Source organism: Euleptes europaea, chromosome 2, assembly GCF_029931775.1.
Source record: "Euleptes europaea isolate rEulEur1 chromosome 2, rEulEur1.hap1, whole genome shotgun sequence".
Taxonomy (NCBI): domain Eukaryota; kingdom Metazoa; phylum Chordata; class Lepidosauria; order Squamata; family Sphaerodactylidae; genus Euleptes; species Euleptes europaea.
In genome coordinates this window covers 19,274,206-19,285,703 of record NC_079313.1, presented here as the reverse complement: position 1 = coordinate 19,285,703, position 11,498 = coordinate 19,274,206, and positions in this window count along the sequence as shown.

Genomic DNA, 11,498 nt, shown 5'->3' with positions numbered 1-11,498 from the left:
TCCAATTGCCAAAGTGGCCATTTTCTCCAGGGGAACTGATCTCTATTGGCTGGAGATCAGTTGTAATATCAGGAGATCTCCAGCTAGTACCTGGAGGTTGGCAACCCTATCTATCAATACTTTCATAGTAGTGGGAAGTGCTCCAAGCTACAACTGTTTGCTCTTCCATTGTAGCCTGGCTGCTCAAGCCTGATGCATTTACCTCCTTATTTACATACTGCAAGGAGAGAGGAGGATGTGCAAGAACATGTTGCTAATTGTTTTTATCGTTGCCCCTCAAGTATCTCCTTAAATGCAGCCATATATGGAAAGTGTAGTGTGAAGCATGAATTAAGGAACAGACAGGCTTTTTCACATTTTCATTTTAACCCTCTTTTCCATTGCTGCCTTGACTGCGTAAATCAAAGTGGGCATGGAGTAGGGTTGCCAGGTCCCTCTTTGCCTCCGGCGGGAGGTTTTTGGGGTAGAGACTAAGGAGGGAGGGGTTTGGGGAGGGGGAGGGACTACAATGTAGGGTTGACAACCTCCAGGTACTAGCTGGAGATCTCCTGCTATTACAACTGATCTCCAGCTGATGGAGATCAGTTCCCCTGGATAAAATGGCTGCTTTGGCAATTGGACTTGATGGCGTTGAAGTCCCTCCCCAAACCCTGTCGTCCTCAGGCTCCACCCCAAAAACCTCCCACCGTTGGCAAAGAGAGACCTGGCAACCCTATTTAAAAACCACATTGCTATCTTTTGAGAGGAAGACAGGGAAGGGGCTCTCTAAACACCAAAGCTCTACAATCCATAGGGTTGCCAGCTCCTGGTTAGGAAATACCTGGAGTTTTTGGGGGTGGAGCCTGAGGAGGGTGGGGTTTGGGGGAGAGACTTCAATGTGGTATAATACCATAGAATCCACCTTCCAAAGCAGCCATTTTCTCCAAGGGAACTGATCTCTGTCTCCTGGAGATCTGTTGTAGTAGCGGGAGATCTCCAGCCACCACTCGGAGGTTGGCAACCCTAACAGTTCAGCCCTATAGAGAAACTTTGGAGGACAGGAAGGGCGCTTGCCACTAAACTACCCACAATCCAAGCCCCTTAGGAAGGGTTACCAGCCTCCAGGTAGTAGCTGGAGATCTCCTGCTATTACAACTGATCTCCAGCTGGTAGAGATCAGTTCACCTGGAATGGCCGCTTTGGCAATTGGACTCTATGGCATTGAAGTCCCTCCCCTCCGCAAACCCCACCCTCCTCAGGCTCCACCCCCAAAACCTCCCGCCAGTAGTGAAGAGGGACCTGGCAACCCTACCCATAGGGTTTAAGGCCCCCCGTGTTATTTTCCCGACCTGAAACAGCCTCAGGGAACAGCTACAAAAAGGTCAATACTGTCTATAGGACGTTAACTGCCACAGTACCACATATCACTAAACAAAACTGCCTGGAGGACAGCAACATTTTCCATCTGGCTGGCCTCCCCTTCCTCTCCTTTCTTCATTTCTCCTGTTCCCGCTAATGGTATTTGTTAATGCTGCTTATGTTATTGTTGGGCACCTGGTTTTAACACTGTTTATAGCTGTATATTTTATTCAATCAATCAATCAATAAACCTTTAATGGCATGTCCAATATTACAAAGAGGAAAAAAACCAGTATAAATACTACTCTCAGCTTAAAAAAGCTAAAATAAACATAAAATCATAACATAGAGTTTCCCAAATTTTTCATTCTTAATACATTGACTAAGAAATTGGCCACCGCCACAGTGATCTCTACTGTTGTATCTTTCAATACAATTTGACATTTTATTTTATTAGGAAGATAGTATTTCGAATGTATCCAAGTATTTAACCATTTCTTCCTAGCCGACGCGTATAGTGAGCAATCTAGCAATATGTGCTCGATTGAGTCCAAAGAGTTAGAGCCACATTCACATTTCAGTTCATGTTTAGGAATAGTTTGAAACCTTCCATATAACAACTTCGATGGAAAGGCATTTACTCGCGCAAGAGAAAAAACTCTGCGATGGCTAGGACTATCAAGATTGTATAGATAATGGGGGATACATCCCACAACATTCTTAAGTTTTAGTATAGCTGATGAACAGACAGGGGGTTGAGAAGGCTGCATTTTTTGAAGTTCAATATCTAAAAGCCTCTGTTTAATTGTCTTAAAAATATAAACGTCCGAGGAGAAAGTTAACTCCTCCAGGGAAATGCCAATGGATCTTATTTTAGATCGAATTTTATGATCCCAAGAGGTATTATAGATTTTCTTTAATAAAAAAAACAGAAGCGAACCATCATCAGTATTAAAATACCGTTTAAGCCAAGAACGAATAATTAACACCCATGCCTTAGTTTCAATTAAATTTAATCCTAATTCAGAACACACTGCATAAGAAGAAACACACGTTGGGAAGCCCATAATTTTTCTAAAAAAGGATGCTTGAATCACCTCCATTTCACGATTAAAAGCGTTAAACCATATAGGAACCCCATAAAGAACCTGAGGTAAAATTTTAGAGTTAAAAACTTTAACAGCGGCAGGAACAAATTGATTTCCTTTGGAAAAAAAGAAGGATTTTAATTGATTGGAAGACAATTTCCCCAAATTAATAGACCTTCTCCTATGAGTTACCCATTGAAGGTTAAAATTAAATGTAACGCCCAAATATTTATTACACTTAACTTGTTGGATCTTATTCTTACCAATATGCCATCTATTGGAGACCCAGTTTCTATTAAAAACCATAACATTGGATTTGGAATAATTAATTTTGAGCTCATTAAGATTGCAGTATTTCTCAAAGGCCATCAAATAACGTTGAAGGCCAACTTTGGCAAAAGATAGAATTGCCGTAACATCTGCATATAGAAGGAAAGGCACTGCTCTGCCACCTAATCTGGGAGGATGGCCGTCCACAGACTCCAACGCTTCAGGCAGATCAGAAAGAAATAAATTAAAAAGAAGGGGGGCAAGAACACACCCTTGTTTTACACCCTTGTTGGATGGGATTTTGTCAGTGAGAAAACCATTTGAAGAAAATTTGACTTGGCACAATGTACCAATGAGAAGTTTCCTTAAATGATTAAAAGACGCTGATCTATTCCTAAATTGCTCAACTTAGCTTAGAGTTTGTCTCTTATAACTGAGTCAAATGCACTTTTTAAATCAATAAAGGCAACGTAAAGTTTCTTCGTGCCAATTTTCATATACTTCTCAGCCAGGGTTAGCAAAGTTAAACAATGGTCCAAGGTTGATTTATTTTTAGAGAGTCCAATCTGTTCAGGTCCAATAATATTGTTGTCCTTTACCCAGCTGCGCAATCGCTGTTCTAGATGTTTCACATATAATTTGCCAGTTACGGATAAGAGACTAATAGGGCGATAGTTGTCTGGTATTTTAGGATCCCCTTTCTTGTAGAGTGGAATTATTATTGAATTTAGCCATGAATCTGGCAAAATGCCATATAAATCAATAGATGTAAAAAGTTTGGCAAGAACTGGTGCCCACCAGTCAATAAACTCCTTAAAAACTTCTGCAGAAAGACCATCAGGGTTTACAAGATTTCAGACTACCTATTAATAATTTCCTCCTCTCTAATGAGAGGCCATCTGGGGATGTGAGGGGGTATAATTATTTAAGGAGAGGGTGCATCATTGCTATATGAATTTAAAAGTTTGGAAAAATGGTCCACCCAAATTTGAGGGGCTATATCAGCTTCAAATAGGGACTTGTTTTTGGATGAATTTACAATCGTCCTCCAAACAGTCTTACTATCCTGAGATTTAAGAGAAGGAAGCATCTGAGACCATAAGTGATGGAAATAGGCTTTCTTCTTCTTCGTAACTAAATCTTGAAATTGCTTTTTAGAGGTGAAAAAACTACCTAATCTGTCATAAGGTGTATCAAAACAAAGATCCTTAAACAAAACTCTGAGTTGTCTTTTAAGTTCTAAGCACTCTTTATCAAACCATGGACATGGCTTGGGAGAGCCGGTCCGTACAGGCTCCGCCAGTGAAGAGCAAAGCAGCTCAGTCTGGGCAAATGACAAAAGTATCTCAAAGTGAGAATCAGAATTCAAAATCATAATTCTCTGAGTAAGAAGTGTCTCAGAATAGAGAAGAGAGGAAAAAGACTCCTCCAAGGATTCAGACCACTTGATTCTTTTAAGAATCATCTATGACTGTGAATCAACTAATGGTTCTTGAAAATAAGCATTTTTATTTTAATGGCCCAAGGAAAGCAAAAGCGGATTTTCCGGGCGAAAATCAACAATAACAGATTTAACAAGGGATAAAAAACAGGGATGGCAAGTACCATAGTCGATAACACTTCTCCCTTGACAGGAGTTAAATGTAAAAAAATGAGAGGATGGAAATTGTATCAAGCCATTAAGAGTTAACAAATTCTGAGCAATACAGAACCTTATTAGTTTGTACCACGCATTATTAGAGCGTGTATCCTGTGAGTAGTGGGGGAAACCTAGCTGCGGGGGTAAAGGTTCAGAGTCAATCAGACCCAGAGCAGAAGCCCAAAACAAGGGGTTGGAACCAATTCTTGCATTAAAATCACCCAAAAGAAACACAGGAATCTCAGGGTGTTTATGGACAATATCAAAAACAAAATTAGACAAATTCAACCAGTTGGTATCTAAAAAGTTGTCATTACCAAAAAAAGGAAGATACACATTGATTTAAACAAGACATGGTGAGGAGAAAGACAAGAGGACCGCATGCACAATATGATTACAGTTCCCAAGTAGGTCAGATCTCAAAAATACTTTTTGTTTAATTAATATTGCTAAACCTGCTTTGCAGCGACCCCTCGAATTTTCTCAATGTATATTTTATTGCTGTATAGCTATGGATTGGTTTTAAATTGTTTTAATAAGATTGTTAGCCGCTCTGAGTTTGGCTTGGCCAGGAAAAGGCTGCCTATAAATCCAATAAATCAAATCAAATCAGAGGTAGGTCCTAGCCCATGTGGGTGGATAGGCGGCATGGCATAGTTTGATCTCTTCAGATCTCGGACGCTAAGCAGGGTCAGTACTTGGATGAGTGACCTCCAAAGAAGACTCTGCAGAGAAAGGCAATGGCCAATCATCTCTGCTTAATTGCTTGCCTTGATGCCCCTTGCTAGGGTCTCCATAAATTGGTTCCAATTTGGCAGTATGTCTCATCTACAAAAGGAATAAAATGTAATTCATCTCCCAGGTGCCACATAATTCCTCTTAACTTTTACCACAACAGACTATCACAGCGAATGCCTCCCCTCCGCCCGTCAGAACTATTAACTGATCTTAACAGATCCTGAATTTCAATTAACCTTTCTTGCTTTGTGAGGAAGGTTTGTTGGTTTCCATCATTATACCTTGACCAATCTAGCTGTGACCAAGAAATTTAGAACCATTTCAGGATACTGTATCTTTTCCGAGCAGCTGTTGACAGGAGTTCAACAGGAAAATCTTGGTTTGCTGCAACTGCGTTTTAAGTAAAAAAAAAAAAAACTGACAAATCAGCTCTGAAAAAACACAAAAACCCAGAACATACTGCAATACAACAGGATGACTACAATTTTACCTGGATTGTACACTAGCAAAACTCAAGGGAAAGGAACTACTAATTTACTCTCTCTCTCTCTGGGAAACAGCAACGCCGGCAAAAGCAAAAAGGCTTGCAGAGGAAAGACAACAGAAAATATACAGAGAGCAGAAGGCAGGAAAATTATAATTCCAAGCAGTTGGAAAGAAGGACAAACGACAGGGGAGAAATTATGATGAAGAAGAGTACGTTAGAATGGAGCGTTTCTTACCTATCTCTGCGTGCGCAGGCAAGTTGTCTGCCCAAGGGTTGGAAGGAAACTAACGCTGCTAAGAATGTTGCCGATTCTTTTGACAAAGGGGCTGAGCTCTGTCTCCCTGTCTTGCAGGAAGGAGGCAATGAATTATTCTTCTGAGGCTCCCTTCACTTTGAACTTGGCTCTCAAGGGTATCTGGAGTTGCCAAAATGTCCCCCAAACACCCAAAATACTGTAGCTGTTGCATAAGACTGTGGGCCACTCACGGGATGGAGAAACCTTTCTTTGGAATACGTTGTGGTGAACCCAGCTTGCAAAATCCAGTGAAATACACTGAGGCTCACTCAGGCCTTTCATGCATGGCTGTTTCCCTCGCAGACACCCTTCCAACAACTTTGGGTCTTTGGGTTGATTATGCAGGCCGTTTCTGATCGTCAGAGGTCTCCTCGCTCTCCCCCTGCGTTTCCCCCGCGCTTTCCCTGCGTTTTCAAATTTGAGATAAAACAGGTCGCTGAAAATGCAGGCAAAACATGACTGGCAGCAGCTCTCCAGGGTCTCAGGAGGAAATCTACTTTGCAAAAGGTGCTGATGAGGCAACTCCAGGCTCAGATGGATGCAGAGGATTCTTTGAACCCTCTTTCAATCTGCCTTCAGGTCCGGGTTTGTCAACGCTTTGGTAATTCTAAATGACATCCTATACCAGAAGAGTGGCAGGGTGAATGCCACCACCAGACCTTTGAAGAAATACATTCTGGCCCCTTATGCATGGCTGTTTCCCTTGCAGTTATGCCATAAGACGTAGGAGTTTTTGAGCCCTTATAGCACATTGGAACCTACAGTTAGTGAAAATAAGCACCAATTTTTGGATAGCTAATACAGGAGCCCCATGGCACAGAGGGGTAAGCTGCAGTACTGCAGTCAAACGCTCTGCTCACGACCTGAGTTTGATCCCGACGGAAGTTGGTTTCAGGTAGCTGGCTCAAGGTTGACTCAGCCTTCCATCCTTCCGAGGTCGGTAAAATGAGTACCCAGCTTGCTGGGGGTAAAGAGAAGATGACTGGGGAAGGCACTGGCAACCCACCCCGTAAACAAAGTCTGCCTAGTAAACGTCGGGATGTGACATCACCCCATGGGTCAGGAATGACCTGGTGCTTGCACAGGGGACCTTTACCTTTTTAAATACCCTTTTGGACACATACCTTAACATGGTGAGGGGGTTTGTGTGTGTCAGTGAAGCTGAGAGCAATACCATATGGGGTTTAGAATCTGTCAAGAGACTAAACTCCTAGCAGAGTTACTCAAGATGAAATGGTCACAGCTGAGACACCAGATGAAGATGTTTCCACCCACTTCAGGGATCAATGGCTACATCAGCAGAAGAGAACAGGCAGTTCTAATGGTGATAGGGGCAGATCAGTGGTTGAGGTGAACGGATGCAAAAGGAAAGTCCAAAGCTGTTCGATGCATATAATGTGTGTGTTAAGTGCCGTCAAGTTGCTTCCGACTCAGGGCGACCCTATGAATCAAAGTCCTCCAAAATGTCCTATCTTTGACAGCCTTGCTCAGATCTTGCAAACTGAGGGCCATGGCTTCCTTTATTGAGTCCATCCATCTCTGGTTGGGTCTTCCTCTTTTCCTGCTACCCTCAACTTTTCCTAGCATGACTGTCCAGGGACTCTTGTCTTCTCATAATGGGACCAAAATACAATAGTCTCAGTTTAGTCATTTTAGCTTCTAGGGTCAGTTCAGGCGTGATTTGACCCACTGATTTGTTTTTTTGGCAGTCCACAGTATCTGTAACACTCTCTTCTAACACCATATTTCAAAGGAATCTACTTTCTTCCTATCAGCTTTCTTCAATGTCCATCTTTCACACCCATACATTGTAATAGGGAATCTTGGTGGCCAATGACACATCCTTACACTTCAGAATATTTTCTAGCTCCTTCATGGCTGCCCTTCCCAGTCTCAATCTCCTTCTGATTTCTTGGCTGCAGTCTCCCTTTTGGTTGATGATGGAGCCAAGGAATAGAAAGTCTTCAACAATTTCAATTTCCTTATTGTCAGCCTTAAATGCATATAATAGGAACATGGAATATGAGATGGATTGACTCTATAAAGGAAGCCATGGCCCTCAGTTTGCAAGATCTGAGTAAGGCTGTTAAGGATAGGATGTTTTGGAGGACGTTGATTCATAGGGTTGCCATGAGTCGGAAGCAACTCGACGGCACTTAACACACACACAGGGGCAAATATTCTCTTGTGGAGACCAAATCCATAAAGCTCCTATAAAGGGCAATGCTACCCGTCCCGACTTGGATCCTTAGAGCACCCCCATTATCAGATCTCGGATCTGACTGAGTATATGGGATGTCCAATGCCTTGGCAATTCTAATAAGCTGCTCCGAGTAGAGCTTCAAGTCTTCAGTTGGGGAGACTGGCACTGGGTCACCCACATCATCCTCTGGAGAAGCAATAGAGGTATGATTGGACTCGATGTCACAGTCGGACACTGTCCTTCAGGTCTTGATGGTGTTGAATCAACATCGAGGACCTATGTTGATGGGACGAGGTCAAGGGATGCTTCTCCATTGACATTGGTGGCGGGTGAGAAGAGATGATGATGAAACTGAGGCTATCATACTTCGGCCTCATTATGAGAAAAGAAGAGTCACTGGAAAAAGACAATAATGCTAGGAAAAGTAGAAGGCGGCAGGAAAAGAGGAAGACCCAATATGAGATGGATTGACTCTGTAAAGAAGCCCCAGCCCTCAGTTTGCAAGACTTGAGCAAGGCTGTTCCTAAATTTTGGTCTTCCTGGGATGCTTTTGGGACAAGGTACATTGATTCAGTCTCAGCTGTGTTCGATCCTGGCCGGAAGTTACAGCTTTTGGTTCATATATCATGTCTGAAGAACTGTAGTGTCATTATCAGAGCTAAGTGAACAAACAGCAAAATATCACACCAGCCATAGGTCAGGCTGCTCCTGCAAAAAGAGGGTCCACCTCAGGCAGTAGGATTAATGGTACATCCAGGGGACCATGTTTTATCATCCTTTTCTCTCAAGCTACACAACTACTCAAGCTGCATTTTAAAATCCTGCAAGGGTCTGATTCGGCTTGGGAAAACGGTGCAGGGGGGAAGGTGGGAGCCCCCCCCCTCACACCTAGGGTTTCCAGGTCCCTCTTCCCCATTGGCGGGAGGCTTTGGGAGTGGAGCCTGAGGATGGCAGGGTTTGTAGAGGGGAGGGACTTCAATGCCATAGAGTCCAGTTGCCAAAGCGGCCATTTTTTCCAGGGGAACAGATTTATATTGGCTGGAGATCAGTTGTAATAGCAGGAGATCTCCAGCTAGTACCTGGAGGCTGGCAACCCTACTTACGCCACAGTCCCAAGAAGAATCGGTCTGCTTTTAAAATGCAGCTCCCTGCAACTGCTGTGTGGAGATTGAGCATGGGCTGTGGAAAGTGGACCCAATTCACTAGAAAGCATATTGTGAACGTTGTGTTTGTCTTCAGCTTTCCCAGGCTGATATCTTAGGTACTGAGAGTATGTCAACCTCAAATTGTTTTATTTTTCCTCTTCCTCTTCCCTCCTGCTTTTTCTCATTCCATAGCACCAATGTATCATCAAAGCAGATGGACTTTTGGACAAGGAATTAAGCTTGGGGCTCGTTTTTATTCATTTAATACAAAATTCATTGGGCCTTTTCATACATGTTAAGGCAAATTCAGGTTTGTTGCTGAACGGATACAGGAGCCAGGATTAGGACCTATAGTTCTCACAAATAGCATATGGGGAGATACACTTGCTTCCAGTCCGTACCACTGTGTGTGTGTGTGGGATGTCACGTGACTGAATGCTTTTCTATACAAAACAGTGCCAGGTCCGTAGAAAACTAGATGTTGGCTAATACTTGTCATGACTAAAGGGAGCCTCCAGAGGCAATAAACCTCTAATGGTGGTACCAGGAAGCAACATCAGGAGAAGGCCTTGGTCTCTGTGCTGTGTTTGTTGGCCATGCAGAGCAAATCATTGGTGTGATACAAGATGCTGGACTAGATCGACCACTGGTCTAATCCAGCAAGGTACCTCTTATATTCTATGCTCACTATAGGTCCATCAATGACTACTAGTCAAGGTCACTTAAAAGAAGGAACCTCACATCCAGAGGCAATAAATCACTGAACAAGAGACAGCATGGTGGAGGGTCTTAGCCTCTATAGCCACTTTCATACATGCTGAATAATGCACTTTCCATTCACTTTCAATGCACTTTGCAACTAGATATTACTGGCCATTTATGCAGGGAAGATTTTGCCGCTCGCTAGATCCCCTTTTTTCTCATCTGAAGTTTAAAATAACTATTTGTAGCTGTGATTTCACCAGAGGAAGTCTGAGGCTGATTGGGGTGGTCTTATGCTTGAAATGCCTAATCATGTAGTATTCTACCTGCCTGGGGGTGATTACCAGCAATGCTGTCCACGTTACGTCATTCACTATGCCCCTTCCCCCTTTTTTCGGCAAAAATACAGTGGCCATGTAATTTGCCAAACCAAAGAATCGCACCCAAGCTTACTGAACCAGTGCTTGAGTTCACAATTTTTTAAAACGAGTGCATTTTTAGAGATACAGCGCTAATAAAATTAATATAAAACAAATAATATATTCCAGGTGAAAAAACATGTGCTCGCTTCTCCTCCACGATTGGGAGATGAACGATTCCACAAAGACTCGACAATCAACCCCTAACACTATCACCAAAGATGCACCTGGACCTTCGTTTCATTATAGCAAAACTTTGGTATATCGGCAAAGTAGGAATTTTATTAAAAAATTAAAGTTTAAAAAAAGAATTGAGGGAACACGGAAGTGTTTGTTCTGCGGAAGAATAATGTAGAATTAGAATCAATAAGCATTCCCTGTTAGAACTAACAATGTTCCAACAATAACATGTTAGCAAACCTCTAATACTGGGGGGGAAATGATGGGGTAAACCGATTAGGGAGCAGGAGAAATGACGTGCTAAGATCCAATCAGAATGGTAGCTAACCTAACCGCACACCCTAATAAAATGCCTTATCTGTGCTGGTAGGTGAGGGTTGAGGAATACGAAAGGGATCATGCTTGGCAGTGGGTGCAATAATTCCCCTGTTCTGCTATTGAAATGGGGGCATGTGGGGTTCAGACTTGAAAAAGGATAGACAAGGAGATGGCTTCCGGGGGAGTCAACAGGAAGGTTTGGAGGAAGGTTGGGTGAAAGAGGAGTGGAAGGGGAAACAAGAGTGGGCAATAGAGGGCTGTGAGCAGAGAATCCCAAAGCTTAGATTATTCACGATTTTTGACTGATTTTGCTTCGCGGTGGGCCTGGGGCAAAATTTAAAATCGTGATAAAAGAGCTTCCTGGAAATGTGGGACAAGTGCGCAGCAGCCTCAGGGTGACCCTGAAGGGAGGAAGAATCATGAAAAACTCTTTTTAAAAAAGCCACAGGGCATTCCACTTGGATCGCACAGCTAATAACCAAGCATAAATGGCCATTGTGTGGAACAGGAAAACCATCACTAAAGTGCATTGAAAGTGTATTATCCAGCATGTGTGAAAGTGCCCAATGTCATGTTTGTTTGGCTGTCCAGGGAAACTGGTTGCCCACTGTGTGACACAGGATGTTGGACTAAATGGGCGACTGGTCTGACTCCCTGTTCTTAAGAGCTCCTGAAA